This window comes from Phoenix dactylifera, unplaced genomic scaffold (assembly GCF_009389715.1).
Source record: "Phoenix dactylifera cultivar Barhee BC4 unplaced genomic scaffold, palm_55x_up_171113_PBpolish2nd_filt_p 000051F, whole genome shotgun sequence".
NCBI classification, from domain to species: Eukaryota; Viridiplantae; Streptophyta; class Magnoliopsida; order Arecales; family Arecaceae; genus Phoenix; species Phoenix dactylifera.
Window position 1 is genome coordinate 856,033 of NW_024067670.1, and position 16,704 is coordinate 872,736.

The 16,704-nt window shown below is 37.0% G+C and overlaps 1 pseudogene; it reads right to left on the reverse strand.

The window, feature by feature from the left end:
• Positions 1-272: 272 nt before the first annotated feature.
• Positions 273-2,858, reverse strand: LOC103716986 (annotated as a pseudogene).
• Between the last annotated feature and the right edge of the window lie 13,846 nt (positions 2,859-16,704).

The following is a 16,704-nucleotide window of genomic DNA, read 5'->3' on the forward strand; positions in this document are numbered from 1 at the left end:
GTTAGTCCCCGGATAGCAGAGTCCTGAGCACGGAAGGGGTGAAGTGAGCAAAAGAGGCTAAATTCTAAGTCTCATCTGCCTTTTAAGACTAGGTCATTTTTGTCCTTCAATAATTATGGTTAACCTTAACCACGATTTATTCAATGAAAATCAGTGAAGGACCAATTTATACAAATGGCCAGCTTTACAAGAAGTTTTTATATAAATATAAAACATACAGAGATTAATAAAAAAAATATGAAACATTTTAGGTACCAATCTGCAAAAAAGCATAGAACAGAGCCCAAAGCAGCTGTTACACTACATATAAAGGCCTTTGTACATAGATGTGCAAACACCGCGTGTGCTGCACGCGCGCAGAGAGAGAGAGAGAGAGAGAGAGAGAGAGAGAGAGAGAGAGCAGTAAGAACTAGATCACATCCCATTAAATCCACGACTGATTCAGAGAGGATGGTTTAGGATCTGGTGTTGATAACATGTAACCATGCAGTGCCCAAGAGGCATATTTTTTATTTAATGACATTGCTGTTCATTCCATGCTGTGTAATATCTTAAGATGCAAGAGCCAGCAAAAGAGGCTGAACCACATTCAGATGTAATTGTCACACCTTTAAGTTGCATGCGGACAACTTCCATTTTCCTTTATCCTTTTTTTTTGGGGTTTTGGAGGGTGGTGGTGGGGTGGTTTTAATCAGCTGACCTTCAAAAATGTAATATTTTTGCATCCCCCCAATTCCGGTTTTAATCAAGCCTGCAAGCTGCCACTAGTGCAAGACAAATGTTTCCAAAAAATTTTGCCACTCTGCTTTGTAATCCAATCCAATACAAACAGCTAGAAGGAGCCCAAAAAGCAAACAAGTTCTCATCTTCTCTGCAAGCTTCGATATGGAAGCCTAGTATTCCACCTCTGATGGTATGCACTGGAAAGGAATTGATATCTTACCTAAGCTGTAGGACTCACCATATATCCATAAGCAAACACACAATTTCTTGGCTGGAAATTTGACTGCTTAAAACATGAAGATCATATGAACAGCAAATAATACTATAGGACTTCATCATGGAACCATGTGTCACCTGTCTGGCTTATCTTCCAACATCAGAATGCTAATGCCCTCAGACTTGAAGCACTTGACAGTTAATAATGTGACTCTTCAACCCACTGCGACCTGCAATGCTTGACCATAAGTTTGCCACTAAAGTCTTGTAGATGGCCTTTCCCAGCAAGAGTCTCTCCCATGCATGAGCACTAATAATCTCTATGTTCTTTCCTGGATTTGAAATGTCAATGACAGTGATGCTCATGTTATTGCGGATGATGCAGAGCTTCCCATTGAGAGATACAAGAGCTGCAGCCTCAACGGCACGAGAGTTGCCCAGATGATGTTTACTGTCCATGAACTTGTTCCATGAATCTGTAGCTCCATCATAGACTCTAAGCTTGCAGCCATCCTTGCAATCCGAGGCATAAAGCCTCCCATTGAATGAAATGCTTGGGTTACGCCATCCAGTAACCATTCCATCATTAACTGCAGACCATGTATTGGTTGTGGGTACATAGACTTCGCTCACAACCTGACGGTGAGAATCAAGCCCTTTCAGGAACCACTTTCCCTCAAAAACAACCCCAATAAGAGGTACCATTCCAGTGTTCATTTCACCAATAAACGTCCATCTATTCTTATTAGGATCATATATCTCAGCTGAACGCAAGTTTCTGTGTATACCTTCACATTCCCCGCCAGCAACATAGAGGCAATTATTTATGACCACATGAACCAAAGAAATGGCGTTTTCGTAGCATATCTGGAGCTCGATTCCATTTGTTTGTCCGGGCATTATAGAAGACAACACGCCTCCATAGAGCCCCCTCAATGGATCTTTACCTCCACAATAAGTAAACGGTAGCAGCCACTTAGAACAGCACAACCAAAGCCAAAAGCCTCAGAATACTCTGGAGGAACAGGTGGAAGCGATTTCCAGAGCTGATGGACAGGATCAAAAGCATGCCAAGATATTTCCCATCACGGTCTCTCTTGATGACATAAACCCACTCCTCTTACCATCCCAAGCTTTTTTCTAAGGGAGTAAAAGTAGTTCCAGTCAATAACGCGATTCCATCTTTTACAAAAACTAATTGAAGCGTTTGGGTGGCTTCAGGCTCGAACGGAAGCATGGATCAAACAAGCAATAGCCAAAGATCATCAGGCAGGCCCAGGCCAAAGTGGTAGCCATCGTTTCTTGCAGCGTTCCTTACGTGACTTTCCTTGTCTTGGGGCCATTAGGTTTAATATCAGGTTGGAGACATAGCTTCGTTCCAGGAACAAATTTTCTAGCTCCTACAACAGTTTCAAGCCTGCATCTACTCGACAATAGCATGATACGGAATCAACCTGCAATATGAATGGCATAATGCATAATTAATGGAAGGAAAGTAGATATATATTAAATGAGCTTCCAAACCCTTCTTTGCTATGACAACATAGATTTTGCATTGAAACACTAAGAACTTTTAGCACATAACTGTAAATGAGGGCCAGAAAAGAAAAAATATATCAAAATAGTTATATTTAAGGTGGCAATACGTGCTGAATTCCAGTATATCAAGACAGTAACTTCATGGCAAGTAATCCAATCAATAAACAAGAAATGATAGCACTAGCTCGTGTTTCAGTGTGTGCACATTACTTGTTTAAAACAATAAGAAAAAACTATTATATGATATATGTAATTTATTTTGCTATTGCCAAATGCACTATGGAATAACCATGCTAGCTGAAATATCAAACAAGAAAAGTGAAGCTTTTGCTATCAAGGGTTTAAATCTTGGTACAGGGCCTCCATCTTAGTTTGCTCTTGGGATGGTTTGATATCAACACAGGACAGTACAGTAGGATGACCCAAAACAGCCAATAATAACAAGAACAAAAAAAAAAAAAAAAAAAAAATCATCCTTGTCCATCCTGGCTGATGCATTCCAAATGTCAGGATGCAACTGGGATGGTCAGGACACATGGGATGATTGGGACATCCCAGTTCAGGAGAACTGATGTCCTGCAAGTATCCCAGGTCCTAAGTTCCTATTTGGAATGGTATGGTACCAACAATACTATCTCGTTCACCATTCAGATGGGACCTAAATCCATGTTTACTATTATAGTCAGCAGACAACTTTGCATGATTGGACTACACATTACATGATTGTTTCCTTTAAACCTTCTAACTCTTAAATGGTAGACCCACCAATAGCATGGATCAGTCTTATCATGTATGACTAAAAGGCCACAGAGGATTAACCATGATCCTAGAAGCATCATTTTCAGTAGCTTGATCTTCATCTGTGCATATTTACATCTAATGTATCAATATATTTAAGATAGTTAAGGTAATGAGGGGTTAGAGGCATGTTCAGATGTCATTATACTTTTATGATGTTTATGCATGGGGTTATACATACTTTGGACACTAATTTGCTTTATGCTGATAAGATGGCACTAACAGAAGAATACTGGAACTTTATAGATCATCAAAGAACAGCAGAGTAAGTACAAAAAAATCAAATCATACACCGTAATTTAGGACTTTGTTGTCTTGCACTTTGAAAGAGCTTCAAGAGTTGGAATTACAAGTCCCATTACATAAAATTGGCAGATGCAAAGGAGCCTTTTGCTAGTGTGAGGATAGTGAGAATAATAGGACAAGTAGGAAGAACAAACCATAAAATGGTCTAATATCAATTCTACAGAAGGAATTTCTGAACTGATATGATAAAGTTGAGAATAAAAAATTTTGAGAGAAATGACTTCTAAGACTGGAGGCATGATGATCTCATAAAAGGACAGCAACCAGTGCAACAAATAACAGACATATTAGATCTCAAAAACAAAGAAAATATGGCATCGCAAGCCCTTTGGGATGAAAATTGATTTAGGAAATTTAATCCATTCTTAAGGGACTTTAAACTTTGCATGTTACAATCGATTTGCTACCAAATTAAATCTAGCAAAAATCCAAGAGTATGAGGAATGGTGCCCAATGGATTATATAGGTGAAGGCGAATGTAGAGAAAAAATGACACAGGTGAATGACCAATATGAATTGCTTTTAAGGAATTTTAATTTCAAGAAAATATGAATAATAACCAAAGGGTATCTTTATTTCATTCATCAATTTCTAATTGTATTACATGCAACTTAGCTATCTTTTCATCATTCTAAAGCAGCTCCAATATGGTTAAAGTTTTAAAATTAGCAAGTCCTTGCTCCTTAGTCCTAAAACCATCCATAAAACCTTCCAAATTTACTCCTGCATATGCCGGTCCAAAAACTTTACCATTATTTTGTATAAGTTCCTTCTGAGAAACAAATTCAAAGATATAATCATATGATAGTACATATACATTATCAAACCTGAACCAATTAAAACATGATATGGAAAAGTTCAAAATGTCAAGTCCGTCCACTAAAATGTGATTTTGACCAGCATCAGACCTAAACAGTGCCAAACCTTGAATGAATCTTATTAAGTAAATGTTCAACCAGAACAGCAGAACCCAGATTGTGTTTGATACAAGTTATGTCACACCACAAACCCTACACAACCCCAAGCAATTGAAACCTCTAGATGCACAACGATCAGCCTTCATTATCCAAAATTCAGAGAATTGGAGAGCAAAGCTCAAAGCTAACTAATATCATGCATTCATTAAAAAAGAAAAATCCCATGACTTCATACAAAAAGGGAACAATTTCAACTACAACATTTCTTGTCAGGCCTGGGCCAGAGTACGGGAAAGCAACTGCTTCTTTCAGAACCCATATAATGTAAGTATGAATACTTGTTGCCAAGAAAAAAAAAAAAACATGCACAGGCTGCTAACCTGAGTTTATAATAGTTATATGCTTGCTATTTCTTCCCTTGGCAGAACCCATTTTAATCTAATTCTACATATCTCAATTAACAAGGAAGAGAAGAGAGAAAGAAAAAAAAATACCATGGTGAGAGTGAAATTGATTGGCCCAGAAGCAGATTCAGATACTTCATATGACAAGCTAGTTGCAGAGAACAAGTATATTCTTCAAAAATGAGGAAAGGAGATAACATATGGCCTTGAAACTGAACTTCACACACCAAGAACTAATGCAATAGTTATCCAAAACATATGTGCAGCTAGACATTAAGCAGTCCTAATAAGTCAACTATCACTCCTGACTTTCAAGTTGGATAACATCACCAACGCGAGCACCAAGCTACGATATCTATTAACAAGGCCTCAGCAAATATACATATGGACAGTAGAATGGGTATTTGGTCAGATGATTTAGTTTATTCCCAGAACATGCTCTTGACATTGTAACAGCACAGAATTGAGACAATCACAAGCACTACATTAATACATATACAAGATATTATGCTTCTCCTTTTTTTTTCCTCCTTTCGCAAAATATGTCAAGAACTTTCACAAGCAACTTTAAGGAATAAAAACTAGTCCACAACAAAGACCATACATGGATAACTACCATGACCATCCATGATCATTTATATATAATAATTTATTATGGCTACTGCTTTTGCAGCTGATTGGCAAACTACTATGATAATACAGAGAAATACCACTGTGGAACTAACTAAGTAGAATTACTCTGGCTCTTCTTCAGATGAGTAAAATTGGAACTCTGGGTGAGAATATCAAGCTAAGCTCCCAACAAACACTACTAGGAAAAATAATGCAAAAAAGAATATGAAAAGGTCTATATAAACCAAAATCATGTGTTTATTCAAAAAAACTATTTTTACAAGAAAAGTTATATCAGGACCATTTTCAGGATGTCATAGGAGAAGAAATGCTTCCATCAGAAATCGATGCTGGCCCGATCCAGCCGATACCATGGATGAAACAGTAGCTAACTAAGTTTCAGAGTTTACTTTAAGTGTTATGAGGTATAAGCATTTCGCATCGATTCGCTCTGATGCTCTGGTAATTTAGTAGCTCGTGCTACTTACTATAAACGATCAGTTGGAAACCATTACGTTCAAAATCACAGAAGGGAAAGAAGAAAAAAAAGAAACCAGTCCGGAAATATTCATGACCCGATCTCTTCGCAACCCTAATTGGCGATATTATATTTTCACGCGGCATTCTTCTATCAATGCCAGATTTCCAACCCTTGCTCACAATGCAAAAATATTTCCAAAGACAAGACGAGAAAAAGAAAATCAAGAAACGAACAGGATCCAATTCCGAGTACATCAAAAATCCCGCACTACAAGACATTATTCCTCTAAAATTCTGCAATCTGGGCTGAGAATTCGGAGAGTCAACTTACCAGGCCTGCACGCGGATGCTCTGTGCGCGCTGGTGAAGCTTCGGCGGCGGCACTGCCTCATCCTCCGCGAAGCCCACCAAGCGAGTCGATCAGAAAGAGAGGAGTAAATGTTCAATGACGGCAAGGCTTCTCCTCAGATTGCAACCAGAAATCCTCCTCTTATTCTCTCTATCCGCAACGCAAACGAACCGCGTCGCCTTCAAAACTTTAGAGACATGCATCACCCTCTCTCCCTCCCCCTCCCTCCCCTACTTGCGCTCCCGAGCTGAAGTTCACAACCGAGGGCCATTCCATTTGACTACCAGCTTCAATTGAAGAGAAAAATTTGTGTCTTTATTGGTCCATGTCTTTTTTTTTGTAACGTTGTCCAATGCCTTGAGTAAATTCTCTACATGGAAGGAGCAGCAAAAGTCTCCCTTCAAGACTAGTGTTAAGTGGCTGTAACTAACTACGTACTGTGGAGGCATCCTATATCATTCTTCAGGAGATTATTGAGCTGTCAGTGACCTTTTTGGCTTACATCACAGAAATAAGTACCCAGCCTTTAACAAGCTTTGAATATAATTATTAAAAATGATTAAATGGGATATATCTAGCTAATCATACCGTTCTACTTGATGATAGTTGCAACTATATCTCTCTGAGTTGTAGCTATTTTGTTTTTGATTTTTATGAATGCATGTTACTTGAGATTGTTTACTAATATCGGTTTACCAAAACATAAAAAAAAAGAGCCTCTTTCGACCTCCCAAACAGCTGTCTACATCTCAATTATCGCACTAAGTGTTGATAATGATAAAGAGTCAGCCCTTTAAGTGGAGAGATTGAGGGACGCTGTTGTTATCCTAGAATATAAAACCAAGTTAACAATCGGCAAGGTATAAAAATTTGGATTTGGTGACCAAATGTGATTTACCAATGTGAAGTTCCCATTCTAAAACCCATATGAGAATACCACAACGATGGCTGGCATCAATCCACATGCGTTCTCCTGATTTTGGGGTAAATATAGAGGGGCTCTATCTAACGTGTGTATAAACCGTTGCTCTAACGTGTTTTGATGTGATTCATGTGAAGATGTTTACATGGCAAAATCCAAAGACAGGCTACAAGGGAAATAGGCTACAAGGGAGGGAGGGAGATAGATTAGCTCGTCATACCATATAGATCCCTAGCTCGTAATCATGGTCTAAGATGATTGAAAAGCAAATAGAATTCAAACAATGAGAAAGATGTCAGTGATTACCTGAATAACAACATATCTTGCCCCCATGACTTGAAGCACTGTTTTGAATGAGTAAAATGAGAGTTGGCTGAAAGAAGCAAGGGTTTCCTTATTTATAGATTTGGAAATAAAACCTACACTTCATATCCACATTCGAAATTTTAAACAAATATAATTTGATGTTTGAAATTCACTTGGCTTAGTTACCAAGAAAGTCCATTTGGCTTCATCTAGTAGAGTGTCTAGGCTCTCAATCAAAGAACTAGCTACTTTTACTAATAGAATAATTAGCAATGTCAATAAGCTCTACACATACTGCTCGTATTTGATGCAGCATGTGATAGGTTTTACCTCAAATCATCTCACCTTATCCTCTCAGATATCCTGAAGATCCTCCATATTTAAAAGAGAGAACTTGTGATAAGCTAGTTCCGCAAAATGGCATGCGAACTCCTAGTTTCTATTTGAAAATAGGGCGGCTCGACATTTGGTTAGTATGAGCACATCTTGGTTAATAAATGAACAAAACTTGAGCTAGAATTCCAAGATTAAAGTATAAATAAGCCAAACATGAGCTGCTACACCCTAACTTGTCATGTTTACCGTAATTAAACTCAACACTATATATAATGTAAATATGATAGTACCTATATGAAAACAAACAAAACAAATATCAAGTAATATATTTATTATTTATATAGAACACATTTTCTTTTAATTATAATTTTGATAAATTAAACAGTATATATGCCATTTACATAGAATTTAATGGCTAAGATACAACTTATAGCCTCCTTACAAAAAAAAAAAGTAGCTCATATGCATCCCAACAGGGTAATCAACAAATTACGGTCAACTACTAGTTCTCAATTCTAAGATCTACTGACATGTCAGACATGCTGCCACGGTCCACATTATTTCCCTGACCTATCGCAAGAGTGGCTACGAGTACACAAACTTCGATCATACCATGGCTTTTTGGTGGCGGACCTTGTATCATAGTTAACAGCAAATAGATTACCTGATAGGACGAATAATGTACAAAGAGTACCTCCGAATGGAGATGAACCTGCCACTATTCTCCGTGGGGTCTACCTGAATCAAACGTATCTCCGACGCAAGCCAAGCCACTTGCCGTCCTGCCAGACAGTTGACAGCTTTATTGAAAACCTTTTAGACTAGCGGGTTGTTCGAGCTAGGATGGGTCAAATATGACCTTCACCCAACACGATGCATTTCAGTCAAAATTGGATCAGATCTATACTAAGATCCAATATATGATGCAAGATAATATAACTCCAATCCTAGAAAAACAAAAGTGGTGGAGATCAAAAATTGAAACCAAGTATTTGTATAGAGTGTCACCCCTTGTACTTTCAACAATGATGCCATTAAACGAGACTTCAATTAATCCAACAACCTTCAAATAATGCCCGATACCCAATTTATAAATCTAGACATAGCAACAAAGTTCTTTGGTCAAGTTACATTAAGATGAACTAGATTGGATTAGATAAGAAAACAAGTTTTTGAGACATGCCATATTTCAGATCTAGAAGCAACCTAATTATCCAAATAGGATATTATTTAGAACTAGATCTGGCCCACAAATAAATATGGAAGCAGTCTTTCCATTAGTGGGGATTAGATTGTGTACATTTGATTTTTCTTTCGATCCTGTAAGAGCCTCATACACTAAACTGCTCTTTCTGACCCACAAATCTAAATAAATGGATGAAGATTAACTAGCCCTAACTAGACTGAAACAAAAAATTCGATCGGGGAGAAAGAATTAACTTAAAAATGTTAAAACTTTTATAGGAGATAGATCTTGATTTCTACAATAATTTTTTTTTTGTCGCTCCACCAATATTTTCTCCAATTAGGAGGTACGTCTAATTCAAAATCTTTTTCAAAAACAAAATGAGTTTGACCAGTTTGTTTCAAGATCCAAATAATAGAATTTCGACCCATTTTAACGTCTTAGAGGTCTCGTGTTCCAACGTTGATTTCAAAAAAAGTTATCTGACTCGTAAAAAAAAAGATTATCTTAATTGAGTGTAGTATGACCAAGTTATGGTCTCCAGAAGTTTGGCTCATGATTTGGGCTTTTTGATGTAACAAATCTCGCTCTTGAATCCTGTCTAGTCCTATCTATTATGGCTAAAGTGGTCCCATATTGAGTCTGATGATGCTCTTAGATCAAGGCTTCTCCTATTTAAGGATTTAGCTCCTACTAAATCAAAACTGAAGAAGAAAAATGCTTTCTTCCCCGCCTTATGCCTAAAGCACTTGGCTTTGCTTGAATATGGTTTAAGCCTTGCGCTTTTTTGTTTTTGGGTCTCAACGAACCACTTGCCTCGCTTTCATATCTAGATTTCGCAGAAGAGATGCTCCTTTCCATCCTTTCTCATGGATGAGATAACTTTTCCTCGATCTTGATCTTGGTTGATTTGGTTAGTGGAACGATGGGGCAAGAGTTTGACTTCCTCATGAGTGGTATCGGCTTTTCTTATCTGTTGAGAAAAATAAGACTATGCGTGTGTTATAAATTTTAATGATCACAAAATTATTGGTTCAAATATTGCATATTATGTGTGTAATGTGTTTAGCTCGATCTTATAAAAAATTCTTTAAGTTTCTTGGGATTAAAGATCTTATAATTTTGGACTAATCCATAGTATTAATCAACCTGCCTACTAATGAATTCGGCCGGCCCCATTAAGGTAAAGTATGCTCCAATATGCTATGACTTGCATTTGATTGATTTAATGTATATTCTTACATTCAAGAGATTAATCAAATATCCATGGTGGTGATTAAATTAGGATCATCTATAATAAGTTTTGTCCAACATGAAATATGGCAACAAATCATGCACACACTTGAGCACATATAAGACATATGCAATTCTATTTTTGGTATTTTTTAAAGATATGCTCTCTGTATTTTGAATATTTGACTGATAAAATAATTTTAGAAAATTACAAACTTTATATCACTGAAAAGCTCTTGAAATAAGCTTTCCAACAGTACTAATATTGATAAGATTTGAATAAAAATTAAATATAAAATAATAAGATCTCTGCACACTGCCAGTTTTAAATCTGATTTTTGTAAACATTGAAATTATGTCATTATATCTTATTTTTATGGCATCATATTATTATAAATTATGTTAACTAACATTTATTTGTCAAGTGTGTGTTCTTCCATTTACAGCCCTACCTAAGGGTAATTTGGGATTAATATCTCAAATGGTCCACTAGTTACACATGATTTTGTTATGCGTGCAAAATCTAAGTAATTTTAATTTTATTGCCCATAATCTTTCTAAATGGAGTGTAAGAAAACTCTGAAAAAGTGTATTACTGATTGAAGAGAAAAAGAATTTTGTTCATTCCATCAAGAGCATAAATAACACAAGCAAATCCTCTAAATCAAGCTTGAATAGTCTAGATGATGCCATGTGTACCCTAGTCATCTTGAGAAGTCATCTTGCATAAGAAGAGGACGTCCAAGCTACATACTGAAGCATGTCAACTACACTCAAACATGTACCAAAATTTAAATCATGTCAACTTATGGAAACAAGATCAATTGGAGCATATGTTGATTGAAGAAATCAAGCCAATCATGCCTTATGATTAAAGATTGATGAAAGTAAGCTTTAAATGCTCTCCAACATCTCTTGCCCCTCTCAAGCTTATAAAATAGAACTCTTTGGTGACGTCTCAAGGCACACCACACTCTACCAAAACATCCCTCTCTCAACCCAAGTTTTCATCTTCTCTCATAGTGCTCACATATTGCTTCTATTATGCTCTTATTTTACTATTGTGAGAGAATTATATAGTGAGCTTTTTTGTGTATTAGATTTATGAGAATCAAGTTTGTAATTGTGAGAATAAAGCTTGGGAGGTATGCAAGCTTATGGGCTTTGTATTCAATCTAGTAGAGTACTAGTTGTGGAGAGTGCAAGTTGATATTTTCAAGTTATAGTATTGTTGCAAATTGGTGGTATCCAACTTAGATGTTGTAAGGAGTTTTACAACTAGGAACCTCAAGGCGGGGCTGTCCTTGAAAAGGTGGATGTCGGCAAGGATTTGCGAACTACCTCATAATATTGATTTCATCTCTCTATCTCTATCTCTCTTTACTTGTATTTAGATACTTTATTTGGTTGCTTGATTGCTGAGATTTACTATTAGTGTGATTGCTTAGAATTTGTTTTAAATTTGCCATTATTTTTATAGACACCTAATTCACCCACCTTCTTAGGTGTTGATTTTAATATCATTATTAAAAACTATATTGCAGGCGTAAATAAGTCACTTTGCTTAGGCTAAGCTTGCAAGGTTATGCTTCTTGGGTTCTATAGGTGTTTTGTCGGATTACCCCCGCATGCGTTGCGACAATCACAGCGGAAGACACGCGCGGGTTGTTCATCTCATGAACGTTCTAGAGACGTAGATTTCAAAAATTTTCTAAGTTCTCTAACTCAGATTTATGAAATCTAAAGGGAAGATTAAAATTAAAAAACTAGATTAATTTTATATCTACTACAATTTCTAATTGTATAGAATTTATAAAGATCTAATCTTTACCTTTGAGCGGGTAGAACTTCACCGCTATCTGATGATCGTAGGATTTCTGGTTCTCTTGAAGCCACACAAGCGTCCGGCCTCTACAGGTATCCACACGAGGTATAGATCGCTCCAAGATCTCACTGCGGTGCTAGCTCCCTTACAGAAATCATCTTTGATGGCTGAATTCCTCTCCTTTAATCAACTTCTTGATTACTTTGAGAGGAAGAAGAAGGAAGACGATGAACATCGAAGGGGAGGAAGAAGAAGACGGCGGCTCTTCTTCTTTCTCTCTTGCTCATGCCAAAGGGAAGGAGGGAGAGGGTGGCGACAACAGAGCGCTTCTATTACTCTTATGCTTCATGCCAGGGCCCTTTAAATAGGCATCTCATGGCTATACAAATAAGAAATAATTTAGAGATCAATCACACCTTGATTCATCCCTCCAAAATCTGCAACACCCCTTACTTAATTCTATCACAACCCTTACTTAAAAGAGTTTGAAGAGAATCCAAGGGATGTACTTATGCCATGTGGCAATCCGCGTGAACGGGGAGGAGGAGCATCTGGCCCTCCATGTAGCATGGGACCAAACTAGGAAAGGAGGGCGGATGCCCCTCCTTTCTTCATGCGTGTGAGAAGGAGGAGGGGCGGACGCCCCTCCTTCTTTCCTTCTTTGTCCACACGCATGGAGGGAGGGTTCCCTCCCTTCCTTCCATGCGTGGGTCTCCTAATCAAATTAGGATTTACATGGTCTCACCTGACCAATTGAATTCTAATCCAATTAGAACCCAATGTGTCCTTCAAATTGATTTATATGAATCCTAATCTAATTTGGACTTGAATTGGACTTCATGAATCAAGTTCCTTATCTAATAAGGAGTTCTAATTAATTAGGCCTTTCCATCCTTATCCAATAAGGTTAAGCCTAATTTAATTAGGTCCAATTAAATCAATTAAATTGTAATTCCTTCTTCTTTAACTCACTAACTCTTAGCAGGTTAATCCAATTGACAATCAATTTTAATTACGATTCTAAATCGCTATCCAACCGTCGGAACGATCAAAATCTTTAATGTGTGTGACCCCATAGGTTCTATTCTAAATGGTAGTGAGCTATATTATGATCTCTATCATAATATCATCGAACTCTTTTCAATGGATTGAAATGATTTCAACTCTACTCTTAGGGTTCACTGATCACCAAGTGAATGCCTTCGAGTCTCACAATCCACTAGTGACACTTAGCAGCATATAGTGACAACCCATTAGAATGGAATGGATAAACCTCTAGGTGCAGATAACGTATGATACAGTACCTCTATCATGGATCCCGATATGACGGAGGTTATGGATAACTCGTCAAACCCCATTGTCTGTCTTATGTCAGATTTATTTGACTCAAGTTCGAGATTGGAAAACTCTTTTTCTAGAACTGCCCTAGCCAAGGTCTTTCAAACTTAGTCTCATAAATTACATAGGATCACTCCTAAACTATTAAGATCGATAGATCCCTTCTAGATGCAACCCTAATCCGACAGTAAAACTACTGTAGCCAATCTGCATCACAAGGATCCTTAGGGCCCATGTTTATGTGCTCGTCAAACTATAGCAACCTCACCATGATTAGTTGAAGCATCGCAGGTCTAAGTACTAGTCATACAACTGCAACATCAAGTAAGTCACTGACGAGTGGATAGATATCCAAGTGACTTCTAGCTTTGGTCATGCTCAGTACCCTTGTTCTCTAACAAGCACTTGCACAATCATCCCAGTGTCTCCACACTATAGACTTAAGACTCGTCCATCAAAAAAAGTGATATGTGCACTAATCTCATTGGATCGATCACCGTCCTTCGTGATGATCCATCGATCAGGAGCTATTCAGGAATTAACTATTAATTACACATGCCTTAAATTATCAACTCTTGAGAATATGTGTTATTATTTTATTAATCTCTAGGACGATTCATGGACACATAATAATATGAATGAAGAAAATGCCTGATTTTATTAATTAATAAAAGATCAAATACAAATTTCATGCCTTCAGAACTATTACAATACGTCTGCCAAATTGGCTTCTAGGGCATACTCCTAACATGTTTATCATAAACTTCTTTCCATCCTTTATGGACTGCTAGGGTTGACCAGACGAACATCCAAAGAAACTATTTCACAAGTTACCTCATTAATATACCTCTCACTTTTGGCAAACTTAAAAGTGCATTGCTTAATGATCTTCAACTGATATCTTTCTAAATCCAACTAAGGGGATAGAGATGCATATGAGATTTGGTTTACAACCCTAGCTTCCGAATTAGGTATTTAGAGATAAGGTCTTTTAGCTTCTAGAATCTACAATTGCCCTAATGATACTTTACTTCACCTAGATCATTAAGTAGGAGAGCTACTCTCATGCCTCTAAGTTTGCCTCAATTGCTATCTTAGGTTTTTTCGCCATTAGGCATAGTTTTGAATCGGCTTGCTTAAGCACAAGTAGTTCCTCAATGACCATCATATTGAGGACCACCTTCCCTTTCTTCATGGTGTCCTCATCCTTCATCTTCTTCCTTTTTAGCTGCAACTTGGGGTGAAGCTTCTAGACTTCTCCTTGGTGTATCCTTTGAGGTTACAGTGGTTGCAGTAATTTTTCTAAGTCATGTTAGCCTACTTCTTACTCTGCTCCCTTTCTGATCTAATTTTTTATTGCCTTTCCTAGGTCAGTTATTCTCCTTGATCTCCATAGCCTTCATGTTGGCTTCACTGATCTCTTCAATTTAGAAAAGCTTTAGTCCCTTTCAAATGCTCTTATGGAGACCTCCAACGTACTTCATGAAGACCACATAATCATCATTGGAGATTTCGAGTGAGATTGCCTACTTGTAGAACTCGATAGGGTAATCCTAGATAGATTGATCATATTTCTGCCACTGGTACTGCCACTTGATCTACTGTTCTTCCTTGTAGCCAATTGGGCAGAATTACTTTCTAATTAGGCTTTTGAATTTACTTCACATTAGGCTAGAGACGTGGATGTTTCTTATGTGCAAATTCAAAAGGTAAGGGTATGGCTGAAAAGCTTGAGGCAGGCAAAATCTACCTTCTAGACACTAGTGTATTCGTAGATAATAAAATAGGTCTCTAACTAGTCTAGACAGTTATCCAGCTTCTCTACTTCGATAGTCCTGTTTTATATAGGAATCTTGATTCGATTTTAAAAGGTTGAAGTGAAGGATTTTGAGTGCCCAGATGTTACTCATCCTCCTTGTTAGATGGTGGATCTTTGTCTCTAGATATGAGAAATAGCTTCACAATAGAAGTTGTTGGTGCTTGTGCCAAAAGCATTGCCAATCATATCATGCATAGTATGTTATTATTAAATATGTTATTTTGGAATGTTATAATGATATATAATCTTATTATAGATATAAGTGATTGATTTTGACACCACATGATTTTAGAACTGAAGTATGAAAATCCTAAAACTATTTGAATTTTGACCTAGCTATGTTGAGGACCCTGCCAATAGAGGCTAATACGTTGTACATGATTCGTTCTGAAGGTTATGTCGCAAGTTGATGCGCGATATACTGCAAGCAATAGTCCTAAAAGACTTTGCTGCAAGATGATGGGTGTCATGACCCTGCCACAGAAAAGATGTGGTCATAGCTCAGGATTGATAAGATGAATTGAATATTTGAAAGAATTTTAATCCATGAACAAAAAATTAAATTTTGAAGAAAGATTTCATTTGTATACTAGTACTACATACATACCTATTTTCTACATATTATTATCTATTTGATTGCCTAATTTGTTTAGCTAAAGTGTACATACAACTTCTTATTTTTTTTTACGGATTCAAAAAATAGCCTGAACAAGGTTTCAATATGCGAGAGTGAATAACAGGACTTTCGCACAAATTATCTTAGATTAGAGTTTATTTAAATCGATGTATTACTTTAGAGTAATGATAGATTTGTGAGACCTTTCAATTTTTGAGTTACTATTTAAAATAAAATTTGAATATCATTATTTAAATTATTTGGCTACATATTTACAATATCATTTTGAGATGCTTGCATACTTATAGGGAGGGCCTTTCATAAGCATGCGGCGGTTGCCACGACCCTGATTCGCGAACTTAGGTCGGGGGGTGTGACATAGAATCCAATAAATTTTAACTTCTTGTTCTTAACCAGTAGCAAAATAAACTCTTCTGCAAGAATCTTACTTCTTATACTATTAAAAATCTTTATCTAAAACCTGGTGCTTGCACTAATGAGCCAACTAATCTATTGAATTGTATTTTTGAGTGGGTATGATCTATTGCAGTCATGAGCCAAGTAATCTTTCTCGGATGCAGTCATGGTAGATGGGTAAGGAAGTCTAAAGTAGGAACAAATGATGCTTAGTGTTGGTTTTTTTTTTTTATCATTATCTCGATAATGCATTTACTATACTGAATTCACAACGGCCATGCCAACTTTTAATGGGATGTGGTCCCTTTCAAAGTATTGAATAGTTCTAAGAAGTAGCCTTTTTGATGGCGGACCACTACAGG